The sequence below is a fragment of the Castor canadensis genome, chromosome 2 (genome assembly GCF_047511655.1).
Source record: "Castor canadensis chromosome 2, mCasCan1.hap1v2, whole genome shotgun sequence".
NCBI lineage: Eukaryota > Metazoa > Chordata > Mammalia > Rodentia > Castoridae > Castor > Castor canadensis.
In genome coordinates, this window is record NC_133387.1 from 176990360 (window position 1) to 177014473 (window position 24114).

Genomic DNA, 24114 nt, shown 5'->3' on the forward strand with positions numbered 1-24114 from the left:
CTAGTGGTGGCCCAAGTGGGAACCTTGTGGAGTGGCTTTCTGGGAAGCCTGTAGAGCTGGGGTCAGCTCTGCCTGTGGGGCAGGGTTCCTGGTGGGCTGGTGGATGCAGCTATCTAGCACCAGGCCGGTGCCTGTCTCAGCAGAGTGGGGCTCATTGTTCCACATGGAGCTGGGGCTTAGCAGGTCCTAAAAAGGGCAGTGGGCTTGTGGGGAGCAGGTATCCCGGTGACCTGTGGGACCAGCTCTGGGCTAGGATCGCAGTGGTCGTGGATCCAGCAACATGGTCAAGACACAGGTATCCCGGTGGTGCATGAATCTGGCATTGCCCAAGAGGCAGTGATCATGCCGTGTGTGGGTCTGGTGCAGGGCTGTGCCCTGGTGCAGAAGTGGCAGAGAGCCCAGCAGAATGGAGAAGTGGCTCTGCAGACCTACATGGTGGGGATTTTTTAGGCCTTCTGTTCTTTTATTAGATTGTGGCATGGAGAAGCCTTCCACAATCTAAGTGTTTAGAGTGCTGTGTTTTTGGCTCTCCCTAGTGCTTTACCTCAGTCCGGGGTGTCTCCAGCTTCTCGGCAGGATCTCTCGTCAGGAGCTAATGAGGTCTGCAGTTCTGTCTCCATCACCATCTTCTTTTTAATACATTAGGATTTTTCAAAAGATTGCACATTTCATCTGCTTTTCCAATTTATGGTATTCTCAGGATGTATTTATTACTATATCTGACATTTTGACTATGTCCCATTTTTTTCATTATTAATACTGATTTGAATCTTTTCTTTCATTAATTCACTGATTTTGCCAGAATTTTTCCTATTTTTATTAGTAATTTAAATAGCCTAGTTTAGATATTTTATTCCTCTGCTTTCAGTTTATTATTTCTTCTAATATTCATTATTAAAATTTATTTTATAATGTATTATCAATAACATAGAATGTTTTGAGTTTTCATTGATGTTTCCATTCCTAACATTAGCACATTGATTTCAGAATGTCTTTTCTTAAGTTAAAATTAATTCAAGGCCATCATTTCCCTTTAAGTACTACTTTAGCAGTAATAGGGATGTTTTACATGTTTTGACATATGAGTTTTAATGTCCATTACCTTGTAAATATGATATAGTTTCATTTTGAATTTGTTTTTTATCCTATTAAACATTTGGAAGTGTTTCATACAGTTCCAGGTCTATGAGATGTGAAAGATACTTTGTTTTTATTTCTAATTTTAGCACATAGTAGACAGAGATTACGGTCATTGTGCTACAGCTTTTTGTGTTTGTTTTATTTCAAAATAAACTTTGAAATATAGCATATGTGTACATAAAAAGAGAATTAATGCATCTTGTTGAATATGATATGCTATTGTAATGTCTGTAAATCCACTTTATTAATTTTATTGCTTTAATTGGATGTTTCCTTTTTAAGCTTTGCTTGATCTGTAAAATTCTGAGGGTGACATGTTAAAATCTTACATTATGCATCTGGATTTGTTGATTTCTTATTGAAAATCTTGTACTTTCAATTCTATATTTTGAAGCTTCATTAGTATGTGCACACAAGTTTAAAGTTACTAAATATGTGGTATTGTGTAATGGCTTATTTATCTCCAATAATCATATTGAAAGTCCATTTTCTTTGTATTACTTTAGTCATGCCAGTTTGCTACTTTTGGCTTGTGCCTGGTATTTCACTTTCCCTCTTTATTTCATATTTATTTGTCTTTTGATTTTATAATTACCCTTTTAACAGTACAATGCTGTATTGGATTAAGCATTGAATTTGTGGGATTTTTCCTTCTACTACTATGAATATATTCACTCTTCAATAATAGTGTTCTTTCATTTATGTTTGTTACTATTAGTTTTATGTTCAAATTAATTTCTATTATCCTTTTTCACATTAGTTTGCTTTTTACTTGATGACTTTTTAAACGTTTTCTTTTATTATATTAAACATCCTTTCTATGACTCCTTTTTTCTTCTCAATTGAAAATTATGTATTTTTTCACTCTTAAAGTTCACTTTTGAATTTTAGCATGTGACCTTGAATTGACAATATCTAAAGTAATCCATAAACACACTTGCCTTCAAACAATTTAGAGGTCATAAACTCTTAAGTGGAGTGAGAGAAAAGAGAGACTAATGGAAGGGTTGAATCACATCAGGGCAAAATATATGTATATATAATGAAATGTCACAACTAAACCTCCAAATGATTATCATATGCTAATAAAAATGTTCAAAAATATCACAAAGTCCTTGATTCTAATCCCACACCCTCAGTTTTACATGTTGTTTGGTAAGTTAAAGTCATCTTGTTTTTAATTACCCACCTGTGACTATTTTTATCATTTATTTGTATACAATAAATGTATACAAATATTCACCAACATGTTCACCAATTCCTTCCCACACTGTGGTCTTTTTCCTAAGGATTCCTGACTCTCTATCCTTAATTCTTACCTGTAACTGTTCATGGTTATTTCTGTGAGAACTTATTACTGGTAAAATCCCCTAGCCTCTGCTAGAAATTGGCTTTATTTCACTTATCAGTGCAAGGTTAATTACATATAGAATTACATTTTCACATTTATGTCTTACATCAGTACATCAGCATTGGTAATACATTACCCCATGAACTCTCGTTTTGCTGCTCAGAATGTTCTCTCACTAATTATTTTCCCTTTTTTATGTAAGGACCTAAATATTCTCTCTCTCTCTCTCTCTCTCTCTCTCTCTCTCTCTCTCTCTCTCTCTTTCTCCTCTCCCAGCTCTTTGGGGAATATTAAAAGTTTACAATACTTTTAAGTTTTCACTTATGTTCATTTGCTCTGTTTGCAAGCATTCATATTTTCCATAATTTGGGATAATCCTTAGTCATTACGAATACAAAAAAGGCTTCTCCTCAATTCTACATGGAGTTCTCTGGATATAGACTTCTTTCACTTCCTTTTTAAACACTTTGGCTCTTTTTAATATTGTCTGCTTTTATCATCTGCCACACAATATGTAAATTATTCAGTTCAGTGTTCTATCTATCAGCTGTGTCAAATCTGTCACTGTACTTTACTCATCCATGTTTTACTCTCAATAATTACATATTTCTTTCTAGAAGTTCCTTTTAGTTCTAGTTCAAATCTCTATGTCACTAGTTTATAGTTTGTATTTTAGTGTATCATTATCTTCTATTATGCTGCTCATGATATTAAACAAATGATTTTCTCTTTTTCTCTAACAGACATTCAAAAACATAATACATAACAATCTTTTCTGGGTTTTAAATTTGTGAGAAATAAGGTATATTGGATGCAAACATTCACCTCAACAAATAAATTTGGTTGTGAAGATAACTGTTTTAAAATGAAGGGGCATCCTATAATTTGTGATGTTACATTAACAGTTATGGAACAGGTCACTAGATTCACCTGCCCCCAAAGTGACATGCCACATGCTTGCTACAGGCAAGTGGCTTTCTAAAACACAAAGGAGGGAACAGTCACCCTCAATCAGATACAGTCTAGAGCATAGCCGTTTGTTGTATTAATGCTTTGCATTTGGAAGGAAATTTCAAGTATTGACTCCATTCTCCCCAATAATAGCCTTTTATTTATCAATAGACTACTAACAAATTATTGATGTCCTAATTCTCCTATTTATGTATATAATTCTTCCAAGTCATAGTGGATAATTTCCTATTTATTAATGATTTATATTCCCAGAGGTAATCCTCACCATCCTGGCTTATGAAAAATCTAGGAATGAGATTTAGTAAAACTAAGTCAAATGTCAACTTCTTGTGTGATGAACCATATAGATACACAGGAACAGGAAAATTAGGAGGAGTTGGAGTTTTGGCTAGTCAGTTAAACCCTCCAGGAAAACCTCTGTCATGAAGGAGTAATTTCCAACATTTTTCTGTAAGAATTCATCTATGGATATTAGTGAAGAGTCAATTAGAGGAAAATTGATCAATTGATCATATTTGACACATTTCCTGCCCATGACATGATATTTTCTGGGTCTTAGACTGCCATTTCGGACCCTAGATGTGTAGCAGAATCTTCTGACTTACACAGATTCCATTAAAGGATTGTTCTAGGTTGCTTAAAAAGAGAGGCAACACAGAGTTGCCGACATAGAATTACTGGTAGTTTAAAATACAAGAATGATGAAATATGAAGTATGTGATAATTTGGCATAATACTTTTAGTATAGTTGATATTGTGCCACATCTATGTGTTTCATGATGCTAAAATATTAAACTTTCATGTCTTCTTTTTAGCCACATGTTGTGACATATCACTGAATCTCATCCAACTCCCAGATTTCACTCAGACAGAAGAGGGACATCTGAGATGGGGGGTCAGATCCTTAGGGTAAGTGACGGTCAACATTACATGGGGTGCATGATGAAGTGAATGATAAGAAAGGTATAAGGATGAAGTAAATCTGGGGGATTCATGCAACAAGGTCCAAAGAGTGGGAGGTCAACCTCCCAGGAAGGTTAACAGATAGAATGAGGAATAAAGTGAAGCTCAAATATTACCTGTGGCTGAGAGGATGAGATAAAGCTGAGAGGTAGAATAATAAATCAAAGGATAGCTTAAGGATGGGTAGAGGGACACAAAAGTCAGCAAGATAGGCAGTGGTAAGGAAGGGTTAGAATATGGAATGTGATAAGTATTAGAACTGAAATAAGAATCAGCTGTAGTGTAAGAGATTGTGAGAATATGAAGAATAAAGTGAAAAATAGGGGACTAAATTAGGGTTAGAATTTAGTCTAATCCCAATTTAGGAATAGAAGGAAGTTCATGGTAAGAGTTCATGGTAAGAGTGTCAAAATGAAATAGGATTTAGTGATCAATGAGGTTTTAGAAGTTGACTAAGACTTATACATTGAATGAAAGGTAAAGTAAGACTCACTGATAAAATAAGGGTCATAGATAGGATGACATTTATGTAATTAGATAGTGCCTTGTCTCCCACTAGACTTTATTCATAAAAATTAGGACTTTGTCTCTCTCATATAGTATAGATATATCTTATATAGTTTAGTGCTGGCAAATATCAGGCACCAAATACATATGTAATGTAAGTTGTGGAATAAAAGCCAACTCAAATGTCCCTTCTTAACATTTGCTCACAAGATTCCAACTTCAGCTTTTAGTATCTATGTTCCTCCCTTCTCTCTGGACTCTGCATAAGTAATTATTGTCCCCATTTCAGAGATCACTAGATAATGTCTAAATATTGGACCTTGCCCAAGGTCAAATAGCTAGAAGACCACAAAGTTTAGAGCCTTTCACTCAGGAAATCCTCTGGCTACCAGGTGACTGTCTCACTCTACAGCGATTCTTCATTTTCCTACACCTCGTTTATGCGCCCTCTCCATATCCTGCAGCCCAAAAACCCTCATATTCAGAACTGCTTCCCCCACAAAAAATGTTGCCAGAGCCCTTGGTTCCTTTCGTTATGAGGTTCTATTAAAGAGAGAGTTCTTCAAAAGGTGTTAGATTAGGTAGATTAGGACAACCCAACATTGGTCTTCATTTTATCTGCTTGATAAGTGTTTTAAGTAAAAACTATTGCAGTAAGATATTTGGAAAGTGTCTACACCCATCTTCTCAGCTCTCTGAAGTGCTGATGGCATCAGTGCTGAGACTCCGTTCAGGTCTACAGAGGCCTTCAAAGTTGAATACACAGTGTCTATCTCATTGACCTCCTGCCAAGGAGTTCACTCCAACCAAGAAGAGGAAATGGTCCTTTTTAGGATCAGATGAACAACACACGATCTGCTACTACATGTGCAGAGAGAATCACTAAGTGGTTATTACTGCACAGAGAGCTTGTCCAAGGAAAATGACATTGTTTACATCTGAGCGGTGGTGATCACTATGTATCCTTTGAGATCTTGTCACTTCTATTCACATCGTGTCTTCACACTACATACTACATTCTTCCTAATTCCAGGTGAGAAAACTATCTTTGTCTTGGCCTACTAGGTGCTTCTAGCTCCTGGCTCAGAGGTTACTATCCTTCTGCCCAATGCTAGTCAATTATTAGGAGGAAAATTGTAAAGTCTGCCAGTATATATGACTGGGCCCATGGTTCAGTTCTGAAATCCTAGCTTCTTGGAGATGGAAGTCAGGCAGATTGTGTTTGGAGGCCAACCCAGGAAAAAAAGGTCCTGAGGCCACATCTCAACTAAAGCCTAAGAACAGTGGTAAACACCTGTCACACATAGGTACACCTTGGTCTAGGCCATCCCAGAGAATAAATGATACCCTCTCTCAAAAATAAGCAAAGCAAAAAGGCTGGCAGAGTGGCTGAGATAATGTGCCCATCTAGCAAATGAAAGACCCTGAGTTCAATTCAAGGGCCACCAAAAAATAAGCATAAAAGAACTATGGTATCCTAAATAAGTGCACAAGCTGATCAGGCCAACCCTGGACATGGGTTGTTCCCTTACAACCACATCTCATACCCAGGGTTTCTGCTGATTTCACTGAAATGAACATTGTTGTCTTCCATGTTTTTACAAACTATAGCCTCAATATTCCCAACTTGGCCCAATTTGTGACACCAAAGTTAGTAAAATTTCTCCCCTCAACTAATTCCAATAAGCATCTCAAGATTCTTTTAAAAATTCTGAGCATTCCTGCTAGATAAAGGAAAAAACATATATCAGAACATCACAGGTAAATATGTACAATTCTTATGTATCTGTTAATATAAAATAAAAATCTCAATAAATTACTACAATATTAATAAAATAAAGAGGCCATAGATGTTCCATTAATAAGAATAAAATATGGTATGATTGGAAGAAGAATATTGAAGAGCTGGTGTCTCTTATCCAATGTTCCCTAGAGCACTACTGACTTATATGAATAAAATATGACTCACATAAATGAACCAAATACATAATATTAAATTTTCTATTAGTCACATTAAACAAGTAAAACAAAATAGGTATACTAATTTTAATAATGTGTTGTATTTGACCAGTTTACCCAAAATATAATTGCTTCAGCTTATAAGTTTTATAAAAATATTTATATAATTTGTGTGTTTCTCATACTGTCTGCAAAATTCCATGCCTCTTTTACAGAATATCTTTGTTTGAGCTATCAGCATTTCAAGTGCTCCATAGTGAGCATAGTGGCTGCCCTAAAGGACAGCATTATAAATCTAGAATTAGTCAGATAAAATGGTAGGAATTAACATTTCTGTATGTTAAAGAAACGACTATCTGATATTATATATCTTTGCAAAATAATGCAAGGAACTCATTATCTGAGTTATGTATTCATTTTTCCAGCTTTGATGAAGTATAGTATATATAATATAAATAATGTCTACTGCACATAATATTGCAATGTAATACTATATATTACACAATAATGTATACAAATTACATACTATGTAAATTATTATATTATGAATTATATATAACTGTATAAATAATGTATATAAAACTATCTGTATACATCAACACAAAATTTGGTAAATGTGGACATATATGCAGTCATGTTATTATCACTACAATCAGTATAGTAAATATACTCATCGTTGCTCAGTTTCCTTGCATATTTTTAAGGTTGTTTTGTTTTCAAATACTTTAGTAATAACTCTTTGGAAAGTTTTTAATACACAATAGTATATTATTAACTTTAGACACTATGTTGTACAACAAATCTCTGAAACTCACTGATCTCTCCTATCTCATGGTAGCCACAACTCTATTTTCCACTTCTATATGCTTGACTATTTAAGATGACTCCTATGAGAGACTCATGCAGTTACTCTGTAACTGACTCATTTCACTTAGCATAATGTCTTCCAGGTCTGCCAATGTTACAAAGAATTTTCTTTTTTAAGGGTGAATTATATTTCATTGTATGTATTTGCCACATTACTTTGTCCATTGGTCCATGGTTGAACATTTTGCTGGCTTCCTCTTTGTCTATTGTAAATAGCCCTAAAATGAATATGGGAATGGACATATCTCTTTAAATTCCTCAAATGAATTTTTTGAATACATTCCCAGAAGTTGGATCCAACATCACATGGTACTTTTACTTCTAATTTTTGAGGAAGTTCCAGGCAGTTTTCCAGGTATTTATCTACTGCATCCCTATAATGTGCAAGCACCTGCATATCTTAGCTTTGACACAAAAGTTTATTAAGAAATCATGAAGTTTCAAGATGGAAATCCTTAAGCTGTTGATTTTAATAGTGAAATTGTCAGAGAAAACATTTTTAGAACTAAAGTGGTGTGAGAAATTGTGTGGAGGCAGAAAAACACAAAATGTATTAGTAAGAAAATAATGATCACATTTTAACTGAGTCCCAGAATGCATGTAGGAATAGATGAAAAATCATAAAACTATGTTAGAGAGACTTTCCAATCATTTGGGTGTTCTTTTTCAGATTTGGGTCCTCATGTTATGAATAGTCATTAAAGGAATTAAATAGAAGAAAGACATTATTAAGCCAATTTAATACAAAGATGAGCCCAGAAGTTTTGCACAATGAATCAGAGGAGTGTCTTAATATGAGATATCAGCAGAAAACCCATACTATAATGGGGTAATAAGGTAAATGTGATATGGGAAATCCAAAAAGACCTCACATGACATGGAAAATAGTGAATAACAAAGAAATTCAAAATGACCAGACTTCTGGATCTTGGGAAAATGTACAATGACTTGGTCCTTAAAAAATGGTATGATATTGACAAAAACTAAGTTGCAGGGGAATGTGGATGAATTTTCCACTGTTAAGTTGAATAAGGAGGATCCAGCTCAACTCACATTGAGGCACGCACCAACACGTACATGAAGATGTAACTCTAGAATGACACCTTTGCACCACACCACCACTGTGACTGCTCCCTTTATAAGCAGACGAGCTCTTGCTTCACTCAGGTTCCCCACTTACATGTCATCTTCCCTAAGAAGCCTTCCTGTTTTCTCACAATTTGAATAGGATACTTCCTTCAGTACTTCCATGGGTCTTTACCACACTGCAGAAATTCACATGGTGTATTGAATTTGCCTCTGGTTTTACTTTACTGACTCTTCTTCTTAACAGAAGGCATATGCTCATTCACAGAACCTTACAAAGTGTTTGTCACACTATAGAGACTTCTGAAAAGATTTCAGTGGGATTGCAAGTTTGAGCCATTACATCCAAGATTTACCTTAATAGAAACGATTATTAAAGTTATATATGAGGTGAATGTGGTCATTCCAGATATTAGAGAATGAAGGTCATATAAGTACCGCTCGCTAACCGATTGCGCAACTGGAGCTCCGAGAAAGAAGGTCAAATGGCAGGCAGAAGTTTGGGTCATAGCTATATTGGATGAGTCAACCTCTATATCTATAGTCTATCCCTTTATCTTCTTTGTCTGTGAATCCTGCAAGTACAATTTGTCTTCCTCATAGACATGCTTATCAGCTAGATCATCATAAAATTTACTATATATTTCCTATCATATTTAAGAGATGAAGACATCCTTAAGAAAATCAATAATAATTTGTCATAATTAAACAAGATAAATAAAACATTTATTCACAAGATGTTGTTCATAACTACATACTAGTATTTCTATGAGTTACATGTAACATATGTGTGACTTGAAAATAAATACTTTGTATGTTTGTTTCCATAATAAAAGTTTATAAAATTGAATAGCAAGACATCCTCTTGTTTTGTTGATATACCCAGAGTTAAAAACACTTTAGGTGATGGAGCTTTGACAAAGTTGAATAACAATGACTAACTGGTAAAGTCTAAAGACCAGGATCAGTACTGTCTTGTTTACATTTGTACCCAACTAAAATAGTGTTTTATGTTGACACAGAGTGAGAAGTTTTGAGTATTTCCTTTTTGATTAAATAAATACGTGTACTTCAGAATGCTAATGTATTGGTAAATTTTTTCCTGAACCTCCTCTTTTAAATGTAGTGATGCCATAATTTTCTCTTATGGCTATCTTATTGGCCATAGTATTGATTGAAAAAATGTGGAGTAGCTAGTCATAGTCATGAAATTTTAGTAAAAGCTAGTATGAAACTTGATTACATTTTGCTACAGTTCATCTCACTAAATAAGAGGGACATATATGATCAATTTTAGCTATGAGATACACATCAGGCAATAATAGGGTCTAAGAAAATAATTGGGATGTGAACGAGGAAAAGTAATATGCTTTCTAATAGCCAATCCTTACTTGCATATTTTGGTTTAGAAGGCTTTCAAAGCTGCAGTTGATCTATTGTGTCCCAATGTTTATTACCAACATTCTTGCAAATGATGGAGGAACCATAATTCCTCAGTATAAAAACCAAATGAATCCCACAAGATAAGTCTTCTTTGTGTCTTGAAGGACATTACTTCTTCATGGACTTATTGTTAAGTTTTTGTTTAACTTAGAATTGTTGAAGATTAATCTCTACATGATGCAAAATATATAGATGATTCATTTTGCAAAGGCATTTCATCTCAAAGGAATCAAAGTCAGGTTGCAAAACTGCTAATTCTAATGATCAAATGAAATATGTGTGAGAACTACTCTATTTCATGCTTTCTAATATGATTTTTTTCCAATCAGATTATTTTAGCTTTATTTTATTCTTAAATTTCAAACTAGTTAGTAATTGAATTTTGAAATTCTCCCATAAATAAATGATAAATATTTGAGGTGAGGAAATATGCTAATTACCCTGATTTGATCTGTATACACAGTACATGTGTATCCTTTTAAAAAATATTTTCATTACTGACTTCTTCCTCCAGCTCTCTATTTTATTCTTTAAAAAGGACAGCTACTAAGTTGAAGTAGAATTTAGAAATGTTGGATAAGTCATACTGTCATGAAGAGGTTTCTCTATGATGAATCCTTATGCTGAAGAATATTGCAGGGTCTGCAATATTTTCAGGCCCAATATGTTATTTTTGTCAGTGCACCAAAGAAAGGAAAAGAATCACAGTTACTGAAGGGCTAATGAACTAAAGTGTATGACAAATTAATATCATTATTGATAAATACAGCTGGTATGCTACAGAATGCCATGCTACAAATGATGTAATAACATGACTCAGAGAAAGAAAATTGCTTACCAGGTCCACAAACTAATAGCAGTCAGCTAGACTTTGGGTTCAGATCATTCTGAACTTCTGCCATTCTTGAGCTTTTTTTCAGTTTTCTATTCCTATTAAATAGAAAACGAAATTAGAATGTATGTTTTTATATGAATACGCATCAGGGGTTAATGTTCCTCTAAAACAATGTACTAGCATACTACAATACAGAAATATCAGGGAGGACAAATGAAAGTTGTTTATTAAGTTCTGGGAATGTAGTCAATTAACACCAGTGTCTGTTGTGAAATGGGCTCATATTGGGCCTTGGAGCATGTTTATGTGTAATATGATTGAAGAAATAGAAAATAGTTACATATTTTGTTTTATGTCATATTACTTACATAATCTTTGATTTTTATTTTTATCAAGACAAATTTGTTTGTTATGAAATAGAAGATGCCTTTGGAAATACAATAACTATGAGTATCTTGTAAGAGAAAATGCTTGGAGTTCTGTATATGTATATGTGTGTGTGTACAAAAGGGAGAAAGACAGAGACAGAGAGTAGAGAAGAGGCAATTCAAATTCATGGTTAAATAAAGTCTTCAGTTTGCATTTTGCGTTGTACAAAATGAATTTAATGCAAACTATAATCAGTAATTAGGAAATATTCAGTGACAACCAATGTCATACAAACAAATAGTTCATCCAAGTGCAGGAAAACAAAGTATCAGTTCATAAGAAATGTCCAAAGTGAATTTTTCTTGAGATTTATTATTAGCATAAATTGATTTGGATTTAAGTTAGACAGAGACGCAGTCCTATCTGCAGGCTTGCCTCTGCCTTATATTCCTCTCCTAGTCCCAATGGAAGCCCCTTTTTCATGGCACTGTCAATTCCATTGCTCCTTGTTCTTCTGCTATCTTCATATGACACATGGTACCTTGAAGTTTTACAGTCACTCTCCCCATCTGCTGAGCACAACTCTATGTACAAAGAACTTCTCATTTAAGCAAAGCTTCTCTCTAAACCTGCTATCAAACTCTGCACCTACCATGGATTATTTAATTTATTTTTTTGTTCTTTTCCATTTTTGTAAATTTATTTTTTATTGACAAATTGTTGCTATACTGGGGGTAGTTTGTGACATTTACAAAAGTTCTTACTATATATCATAGTTGAATTCATCCTCTCCATCATTCTCCTTTGTCCCACCTCCACATTCCTGGAATAGTTTCAACATGTCTCAGTTTTTCCATTTTCATACATGAGTACATATTAGTTCCACTATATTCACCCTCTTACACCCTTTTATATATCCTCTCCCATCCCACTGGTACCAACCTCAAGACAGTACCTGTTTTAACTTCTTGTTCTCAATTTTTGAAAAAAAAAGGCATTTTTGTTTGTTTAGAATAGCTATATAATGAGTTTTGTTGTGACCTTTCCATGTATATATGTACTATTACCTGAATTGTTTCAGGACCTCTATTTTCCTACTTTCTGCCTCAGTCCCCTTCTTATAGTGATTTCAACAGGTTTAAAACTTCTGGGTTTGTTCTTAAATCAAAGTAGATCAACCACATTCACCTTCTTAACTTCCCATTTTACAAGAGGGGATTTGTTGTGACAATTCTGAATAGTCTTACATAGTGCATAGTAGATTGCCCCCTCTATCTTTCCTGCCCTGCCACCCCCTCTGTCCCATTTAAAGAATTATAAGAAGTTTCATTGTTATATTTCCCACATGTATATGAAACCCATCAACCAAATTCCTTCACCTCATCGCCCCCTTTATCCTCCCTCTTTCATGTGCCCCACACAAACTGTACCTCTATCACAGTCCTTTCATTATTAATTTCAAAAGCAATATTTAAAGGTTTCTCAATGTATCCCAGGTACCATGGATTATTTTAAACCATACTCTTTGCCCCAAGATTCTACTCTTCATCTCTATTCTCATCACTAGCACATGACAATCTCTTATTTCATGCAGAAGCAGAATCTGGAGGTACTTAAAATAGTAAGAAAGATCCTCCCCTCCCTGGCCAAAGATGATTGATCCTCCTGATTCTGTTCCCCCCGTTTCTAGTGTATGTGGCTGTATTCGCTCTCATTCCTAAGTCTCAAAATAGCCCTTGTCTGAAGGTCTTTTTCCTCTTAACTTATGAACAGATCAAACTGTAACGACTCAAAACACTTCCATCTAGTTTTTATCCTTACTCCTTAATATTTTCCATGATTTTCTGCCTCTTCTTAGCTTTATCTTCTATCATTGTTTTTAAACAGGTTTTGCTTTTCAAGATGTTTTTAGGTTCACAATAAAGTTGAATGAGAAGTATAACTCAGTTATAAGTCCATTTGTCTCCATCCCGAGCACATACTCAGCTTCTACCAATGTTGACATCCTGTACCAGAATGGCATCCTCATTAACAACAGATGGATTGTGGCTGACATATTACATAATTACATAATTGCATCCAAAGTCCATAATTACATTAGGGTCCACTGTTGACTTTGTTATTATATATATTATGACACCTCTATCTGCCATGAAAAATTTTAGTGACCTTAAAGTCATATATGTTCCACTTATTCATGTTTTTCCTTCTCCCCAAACCCTGGCAACTGTCTCCATAGTTCCTTTTCTGGAATCTACTAGGGAGTAGTGACCCTGTCACTGTCTCCATAGTTCCTTTTCTGAAATGTCATATACAGAATCATGCAGTATGTAACCATTTCACATTGACTCCTTTCACTTACTGTTTCTCCATATCATTTTGTGGTCTGAGAGCTCATTTCCTTTTACTGTTGAATAAAATTCTGTTGCATGGATGTACTACAACTTATTTATCTGTTTACTTATTGAAAGAAATCATAGTTTTGTCAAGTTTGACACTTATAAGTAAAGCCCATATAAATATCCATGTGAGGTTTTTATGTGAACATTATGTTTAAAGTTATTGAGTAAATACTAGCAAATACACTTTTTGTATCATTGGTATGAATACAGGGAGCTTTGAACATAGGAGGAAAGGCTCCATGGTATTATTCTGAGCAATGATGAACTTAACTTAATAGTAAGAATAAAATATGGATCTGAATAGACATTATGTTTTTCCAAAGACATACAGTGGATTCTAGATTATATTTAAAATGCTGAGCATTTTAATCATCAGAAAAATGCAAATTAAAGTCACAATAACTTATCACACTTGCTAGAATGACTATTGTCAACATAATGAAAGATATTAAAAGGTACTGGGGAAAACATGAAGTAAAAGGAACCCATGTAAATTATTTTCTGGAATGTAAATTAGTAGTCATTATGAAAACATTATGGAACTACCTATCTTTAAAAATTAAAAATAAGACTACTATGTGAACCAGCAGTTCCTCTGGTGGGTATATACACAAAGGAAATTAAATTAGAATTTCGAAGAGGTATCTGTGCTTTCTTGTCTTATGCAGCATTATTTATAGTGTTCAGATATGGAATCACCCTAAGTGTCAAGGGATGAATGGAAAAGAAACTGTGGCATGTCTTTACAAAGGGATACTATCCAACCTTAAACAAAGTGGAAACCTTGTCACTTACAACAACATGAATGAACCTAGACGATATTATAGTAAATAAAATAAACTAGGCACAGAAAGACAATAATCATATGATATCAATTACATGTGGAATTTAAAAAGTGGAATTCATAGAGAAAGAAAGTAGAATGGTTGTTGGAGGGGGATTGCAGGGAGCAGGATTTGAGAGTTGATGTTGATCAGAGTACAAAGTTTCAATTAGAAAACATGAATAAATGCAAGAGATCTATTGCACAACATGGTAACGACAGTTAATGGCAATGCATTTTTTACAAAAAAATTGCCAGAGAATATTTTAAGTGTTTTAACCAGAGAATTAAATATATGAAATATATGTGTGTGTTAATTCATTCTGTTTTGTTATTTCATAGTGAATATACACTTCAAAATGTCACTTTGTTCACCATAAACTTACACAATTTGTATTTGTCAATTTAAAAATAATCATAAATATTTACAAAGATATACTTAGTTTTGTACATAGCTGCCACAGTGTCTTCCGAAGTGACTGTAACATCGTGCATTTCTATGAGCTATGAATGAGCATTCCTATTACTTCAGGTCTTTGCCAGCATTTGGTGTTGCCACTGTTTTGATTTCAGCCTTTCTAATAGTTGTGTTCTGTTTCTGTTTGCAGTTCTCTGGTGGCTTGAGATTCCAAAAATCTTTTATACTTGCTCTCTATATATTCTCACATGAGGTGTCTGTTCAGATCATTTCTTTTCTAAGTTGAATCATTTTCTTTGTGTTGACTTTTAATAGTCTACTATACATTGTAGATAGTAAGCCCTTTGTCAGATATGTTTTCTGCAAAAACTTCTTTCTAGTCTGTGGCTTATCTTATTTGCTTGATAATAACTTTTGCAGAACAGAAGTTTTAATTTTAATAAAGTCCAACATATCAGTTCTTGTGTGCATCATACCATTTTTGTGTTGTATGCAAAAAGTCATCACCAAAACCAGAGGTATCTAGATTTTTTCCCCGTGTTATATATAGGCAAGGAGTTTTGAAATTTGTACTATTTTCTAAAAGATATTTTCTGTTCCTAAAATGAATATATGCCTATCAGGGAAAATAGAAAAATAACATGAAGTTAAACAATTATTCTCAGTATCCTCAATGAAAACCTGCACACTTTTCAAGAATGTGTATATACACATCCATATACAATTATGTGTACATTTTATTTGTGTGCACACATTCACATCACACAAACACAGATATACATTTTGAAAACTGGAATCAGATTTAAGTGATGCTTAAAGTGTGTTTTTTCATCAAGCAATGTATCTACAATTATATATATACACATATATAGATATACACATATTAGTTCAAACATTTTCTAGAACAAAAATGTTAACATCTACTCAGAATCTAATTGTATGCTCTACCATAATGTTTAAGAAAGTGCCTATAATTGTGCATTTATACTGCTACTATTTTTTCACTATTAAAACAGTTTTAATTTTCAAGGTTCCAGAACATAGCCCAATCTAACACCATGATCCTTCTCCATTTATTTTAGACTAATTATTAAGAAAATTAAGAAATAAAGGAAGAAACAGAGTCCATGTGCTTGCCTGAGAATTAATCATATTTCACTTAAAAAGCTCAAAAGACATTGAGAGGGAAAGAGATAACAGCTATCAAATAAATATTAAAATAAAAATGCCTCCTATAATTTCCCTTTTATTGTACATGTTTGATGATGTGAAATGGTTGCTGTATCCTTAGATTCATGTAAATTTAAAGAAATTTCAACTCTAAGCAGTCTTGTTAAAAAATAAGCCCTTTGTAGGTGGATATTACAATTTCTACTAATAAAACAAAAATTAATAACTGCTATTCTGATCATTGCAAATTATTTGTAAGTAAGGTGTCAGAAACCCTTTCTTATTTATGTAGTCAAAGAAAGATTCAGGATAGTAGTCTATTGATTTATTCCACTTACATCAACTAAATCTTTAGATATACCTCTGCTTACCTCTTTGGAATAATATCCTAAGGTTCAATTACTAGGCCAAGGAAATAAACTTGACTGACTCTTTTTAATATAAGTGTGATATGAATAAATTATACCTTCTTTTCCTATCACTACTGCACAAAATAAATTTGTCCATCATTATATCTAATACAGTATGCTACGTTTCTGATCTTTGCCAACTTGATAGGAATAATGAGATGTCAGGTTGTGTTAAATTACATTTTATTATTAATCAGGTTTATATTTTTATTTATCATTACCCATTTATATTATCAAAACTTTTGTCCTACATAATTCTTACTATTTGCCTTTTTATATGATAAGAACATTGATCTATTTCTATTGATCTGTAAGAATTTGTAAAGATATTTACTTTGGCTCATATTTTGTAGACATTCTAATATTACACTAGCTGTTTATTCTTTCTCATTTTTCATATTGAGTATTTTAAGTGCTAATACATAAGTATGAATTACAATAAATACTAATGAAATAAAAATCTTGGGACAATGGTCCATATTAAGAACTAAATTAAAAACCAACTCTGACAAAATTTCTGAACATCTGGATCTTTTTTTTTCTAGTTTCTCCTCTGTTTGTGCCCAAAATTACAACCACATAGAATTTTGTGCTTGAAGTGTTCTTATATTTTAAGAATTTTGTTTTAGATGTTTTTAGCCTATGGAAATATATTGCTCATTTCTCCTCTATTTGTGTCTTATAAAATTGCAACAATAACAATGTGGAGAGAAACTCTGGGGCCCATGTGGTTTCAAATCTGACTTTGCAATTTACTAGTTGTATATCCATGGTGTTTTAATTAGTTCGGATGGTTATAAGAAAATGCCCTCGGCTAAATAACTGATAAATTTATAAGACAATTTTATTTGTGATTTTCCTGGACCTCTGGGAATTCCAAGGTGAAGGCACCAGTAGGTCTAGCATCTGGGAAGCATGTGCTTTCTGATTTTCAGATCACCTTGTGTCTGTATTTTTACCTGCAGGAGAGCAGAGATAGAAAGCAAACTCTCTTCTTTCTATCTATGGGCATTAATCGCATAAATCATGCTCCACCTTCATTATTAACTCATTCCTTCTCAAATCATCTTCCAGGTCTCAGGGAGGGTGAAGGGAATTTATGGGACACAATGGTTATAGTGAGATAATGGGTGGGAAATCCTTGGACTGGCCAGAACCTTTCTCTCTAGATTGCCATGTCCTTCTCCTGAAAACTGATCTGGACCTTGGCCTCCTGGGGCCAGTATCTATATTGTCTCTTCAGTTAAGTGAATTCATATGAACATAAGAGGGGGTGGAGCTTATACAGAATGCCCTGTGAAAATGATAGATGTCAAAGGAATGGGAGAGGAGGAAAAACAATTAAATAAAAGATTAGAGAAAGTGTGATAAGGAGGCAAAAACTAAAATCTAAATTCCCCAATTCATCACCTCAAACTCTAATTCTTCTCCTCAAAAATAACCAATTATTAAGTTTGTTGTTCTAGACATATATATGAATTTTCACATTTATAGTACAAGTAAAATTAATCAGGACAATTCTGAAGAGGAGCAGTGACAGTGGACGTACTTACTCTTTCTCTGTTTTTCAAGAAAATTCCCTACATGTTAAAAAAATTAATTCATTAAACTTTTGGTAGATACCATTCAACAAATTAATGGTGGTTTTATTCTATTCCTAGACAGTTAATTGGTTTTGGTGATTAATAAGGATTTAATATTAATAGTTATATTTTAAATAATTTTATTGAATAACATTCCTAGGTTTTCTGTTATAAAATAGATTATATTCCTAAAATAAAAGCAGTTTAAGTACATTTTACTCACTGCTCTACTTCATTTAATAACACTTCAAGGGACTCACATTTCTTAATTTGTACTTGCCTGTCTTCATTTAAAAAATTATGTTAGTATAATGCTGTTGTTTGATATGGAGGTATAAGTTCTGGTCTAGTTTCTAAGCCAAAGAAAGGTGAATATAACTAACATTATAGATGTCAAAATACATAGGAGTCTGAATGTTGAAGTCACCTACTAAATGAGTAATATAAAATGTTAGCTTTAAAATTATAGACACTGACACTACAAAATGCTAGATTGCCAGTCATTCAAACACTCATATCACAATTACTTGAAAAAACATTTAAAAAATATGGATAATCTGAACCTTCTCCACAGATATTTTTCAATTGAGTAGATCTGAGATAGAAATTGAGGATCATAGTCTTAAATGTTTCAGGAATGACTTTGGTACATATCTAAGTTGTAAATCATAAATGAAATAGAGACCATTATCACAAGCTCTAAAATTTGACTGAACACTAGGCATAATCCATCTCAACTTCGCATTCTGCATAATCTCAATCTGAGGTGAGAAAGGGGAGTGACACTGCTAGAGTGCAAAAAGAGAACTTATTCATTATTTCTTGAACCTGAAGTTAGTGGGATTTTCACAAAAGCCCTTTGAAGCATACAGTATTATTATTTTTCTTATTTTAGAAGGAAGAAAACTGATATCCAGAAATTAAAGTTGAAATAATTCATATACTTGAAATTTATATACTTAGCAAACAAAAGAGCTGAAATTGAAATTGCAGTTATCCAACATCAGAAATTCTGAGCTTTCCTACTTTACTTTGCTTCTAAAGTCTGTCCAACTCACACCTTCCTCCCTTACTCTTGAATATAAACAGCCACTTGGCTGAAAATAAATAACATTTGTTTTCATTACTGTGCTTTGTGAGAAGAGTGAAAAGCCCTGGTGAAAGTAATTTGCTGTGAAAACCATCCAAGGACAGTGAAGTGGTAATAATTCTTTAAATTACTCTTCTTCCTTATGTTCTCTAAGTAAAAAATTAAACAATAATGGCAATCACTAACATAAAGTAAGTAGATAAGTCTCCAATATTTTTTAAGCCTCTACTAAGAGCCAAACTTTGCTAAGCATTAAATGTGTAATGGTGAATAAAGTACACATGGTGCTTCATCTCAAATTAGTAGCAGGAAGACAGATAAACAATCAGGAAATTGAAAAAGAAATTTCTATTATCAAAGTCCCTATTTTGTGCTACACTCTGAAACATACAAAGAGGAATACATAAACCTTGAACTATAATTTAGTAAGTGATTTCTCTTCAATTGATGTCTGAAGCATTAACACAGAAAAGAGGGATAGGAACAGTTAATAAAAATTTTGTAAGAAAGGAAAGGCAAACATAATATAACCATGGAGGAAGCAGCACATAAACAAACAGTATCTTTAAAACAGGTAGGTAAAAGTAAATGCAAAAAATCCCCTGTGCACTCCATAATTTATCAAGAGATTCTTTTACTAATCTTGAAAGGCCAAATTCTGTATGTCTTCCTTCCAGTGCACGTTCCCTTGTATAGGAACATTTTTCTGAAAATGAATTTCTTAGATTTTTCTTGTAATTAAAAAAATATAATCAAATTCTAGATGTAATATATTATTAACTCCTTGCTCTAAGTAGGGGACTTGGTACCATTTGATGCTCATAAAAATAAAATACCAAACAAAACAATTTCTACCCATATTACTAGTGAGGGACACATTTAAAGGGGAAAGGAATTTTGATACAATAGAGCTATCTCCTATTATGTAAGAACAGATGCTGTGTGGATACATAATAAAGTCATCTGCATTTATCTTTTTGTCTAGGAAATTTTTATAAACTCATAGCTGAACAATGAATAGCCTTATCAAGGTAAAGAAGACATATGAAAGTGTTCTAGGTAAAAGGGAGAGCTTTCTGAAAAGTGTTCAGGAGTGTGAGAATGTGCTACATTTGGAAAGGTGCAGGGAGTTACATCTGATTTGGGACTGCTCATGCACTGGAGGCATAGTTGTGGAATCAGGTAGAACTAAGAGAAATTGCTCAGATGGGAAAATATACGGGGTTTCACTGTAACTGTAGAACTGACTTCTGGGGGAAAGCAGTGGTGAGAAAAAAGAAAGGAATGGTGCAATTGATTCATTTGACATGTAAACAGTTAGGTAGATGGTGTCTTCACTGTCACAGTGACCATGGGAAGAAGGGGCAGGTTGGTGGCATTGGGGTTCCTGCTATGATAAAGCTCAATTTTCACATGTTGACTTCAGATGCCTTTGAAAAGTTCAAATGGAAATGTGAGGCAATGAAATACAGTGGTCTGAAGTTCAGATGGAAACTCTAAATGTATCTAGGAAGTGATTCCTCACATAATCAGAATTTTAACTGGAATAAACTAGCAAATCTAGTTTTTACAGATATAGAATTTATCTCTAAAATATAAGTGGAAAGGACTGGGGATGAAAGGAGTAGGGAGGAAACAAAAAGGAAAGGAGAAAAGGTAATAAATTTCACCTTTATTAATCTGGATATAGGGATGTTTACTTCATTTTGCAGCAGCTCATTCTTTTTAACAACCTATAAGGAAATACAATGTCTGGACTTTTCAGAAGTTTCAACCTAATGATTCAAAATCTAATGCTATTTGTGTTAAATCTCATTTCTTTGCATAAGACAGAACGCTGGGAGGTATTGGTAGGAAAGAGGATTTAAGACAAATTTGTATTCTCTTATAATAGCTAACTCAGGCCTATAATAACTACTCAGGCTCTTTTTGAGAGCAATCTTAACCTCCTTGTTCCTGCAGATGTAGATCAGAGGATTGAGCATGGGCACCATGATTGTATAGAAATTAGTAGAGACTTTTCCCTGGTCCATGGATAAAACAAAAGAAGGATGAAGGTACATGAATGCCCCTGACCCAAAGAAAACAGAAACAACAATTATATGTGAACTATAGGAGCTGAAGTGTTTACACCTTCTTTCAGTGGAATGAATATGAAGGATGCTTGAAATGATGAAGGTGTAAGAGACAATTACAGTTAGGCTAGGCACACCAATGAGAAAGTCTACAGTGAGCTGAATGCCAGCAGCTCATGGATGTGAGAGCTGTGCAGGAGAGCTCCAGCAGGGGAAGGATGTCACACATGTAGTGGTTGATGGAGCTGGCCTTACAGAAGGTCAACCTCAACATACACTCTGTGTGGGCCCAGGCACCAACAAATGTCCACATATATAATCAAAGCAAGCAGAAAGCAGACCCGAGGGGACATGCTAAGTGTGTACAGCAGGGGCTTACAGATGGCCACATAGTGATCATGGGTCATTACTGTCAACACATAACATTCTGCACTGACAAAGAAGCAATAGAAAAGTACCTGACTCATGCATTCCTCATAGGAGATGGTGTTTACCTTAGACACAAAGTTTATCAACAATTTGGGATAACAGAGATCAACAGAAGATAAAGAAGAAGTAGTACATGGGAGTGTGAAGGTGAGAATTCAGTCCAATTAGCATAACCAAGCCCTGGTTTCCTCTCACCGTTCCTAAGAAGAGAAAGAAGAAGGGGAGATCATGCCTGAGTGTCTGTTAAACCCACCAGGATAAACCTGCTCTATTCTTTATGAGCAGGTTCTAAAGGTTCTATGAGGAGAGTCATCTTTGAGTCAGGACCAAGACTTGTCATGCAATGACATGTCCATTCCGTTCTGAAGAAGGAATCCCAGAGTTTGCTGAGGTTAAGCTATTTTGTATAAAATGGGTCCTGCACTGCTCATATAGGAAAGTATGTGCATGGGAGACACATAACAAAACACATGAGAGAAATATGTCAAGAAGGAAGGTAATGCAGGAGTTTCTCACCTTTACTCTGTTTTAATTTGTCACCAACATTCTAGTTTAGTCCTGTTCATCCTTACTTACCACACTCCAGCTACCCTGTGCTAACCTTCAATCCAGACTGGATTCTGTGTAGGATGGAACCATGAACACTACATCCATGGCAGAGTTAGGGCAACAGAGACTCCCAAAGGTCCTTTGGCTTCCCAAGTACATGCAGCAAGAAAGTTGGTATGTCCGCCATGGACCTGGGTCTCCTTCATAAGAAACTCTCTAAGGAAAAGAGAGATGGGAGACAGTACAAATTCCCTTTTTCTACATTACTTTTGATCTCCATTTTCCTCCCACACAGACTCTTGAATCATCCGGACCTCAAAGTCAGACCTGAGAGAAGCAGAAAAGCCCATGGAAGAAAAAAGCATGAAAGCTAATATTTACCCTCCTTCAGCCTAGCAGTATCAGAAATGTCTTTGTGGTCCTCTCCACCATTGTTTTTGAAAGAGAATCAGCTCTACTAATGCAACAGGTGATAGTTTTCAACCAATGTGGAAAGACTCAAGGCATTTATAAATCTAAATCTTTCTAATTGCTTTGAGTGTTAAATAAATACCTTTATTTTTACCAGCTATAGTTATTAAATTACAGGAAAGGGATCCAAATGAGACTCTTTTCCTTTTTTCCAGATAAGAACAGGTAGTATTATATAAATCCTTTTATCCTAAGTGTCAAGGCCTCTGGAATTTAACACAGAGGCTTTCCTAGGGGCCCCTCTGTAGTGAATTTGTTAGGAAGGACAGATTTAAGAACCTGTTCATAAAACATTGAAGATAATTCTGCCCTGGTGTCTCTGGAGATAACTTTGAACTCATATCACATCAGGGATTACACATCCCCAGGGCAGATGCAGCAGAAAATTTTCTACTTCCATTCTCTTTCTCCTTGTACTTGGTTGATTTTCACATTCAATTGCTACCACATAGAAAATGATTTAAAATACTTCTCAAAAATATTACAGAGTGAGAGATCCAAGATAGTGACTAGGATATGGAGGCAGATAGCCTAAGCAGTGTGAATCCAAAACCTCCCTGAGACATTGGAGCCAGACTTGGGAAATTCTGACTATTTCTAGCCAAAGTAATAACTGCAATCACAGTAGGTACAGGAAAAAATTCAAAGAATAACCCTGAAATCAGCCCTTAATTTCACCTCACAGCTGCAACCTGCTGCACAGCCAGCAAGGAGGATCCAGACCTGGGGAAAACCTTCTCCCCCACAGTGATTTTTTTCTTTTTCTTTTCTTTTTTCTTTCCTTCTCTTCTCCTTCCTCTGTCAAGCAGAAGTAAAGCATCAACCAGAATCAAACGTTCAACATCATGAACACCTAGCCTGTGAACCCCCATGCACCACATGGGAATTCCCTATCCAACCCTGGGAACATAAATCAGTACAGCCCATAGGCAGACTGATCGCCCCCAACAAAACTGAATAACAAACACTAAACTGTAATCAAACACAGACAGTGGAGGGGGCAGGTGGAATATTGAAACTGCACCAGAAAAAGGGAGAGGGGCAAGGAGCTATCAGTAAATAATCAAAAGAAAGGCAGTAAAGACTGAGGTCAGTGGGCAATAAGCCACTACCCAAAGCAGGGCAGGTAGTGGATCACAGAGCTGATCTCCTGAGCCAGAGAGCAGCATCCAAAACCAACTGCCCCACAAAATTGAAAAACA

General features: G+C 34.6%; 1 pseudogene; it reads right to left on the minus strand.

Moving 5' to 3' along the window:
* LOC109677215 (olfactory receptor 8B8-like) lies at positions 1-21981 on the minus strand (annotated as a pseudogene).
* Positions 21982-24114: the final 2133 nt, after the last annotated feature.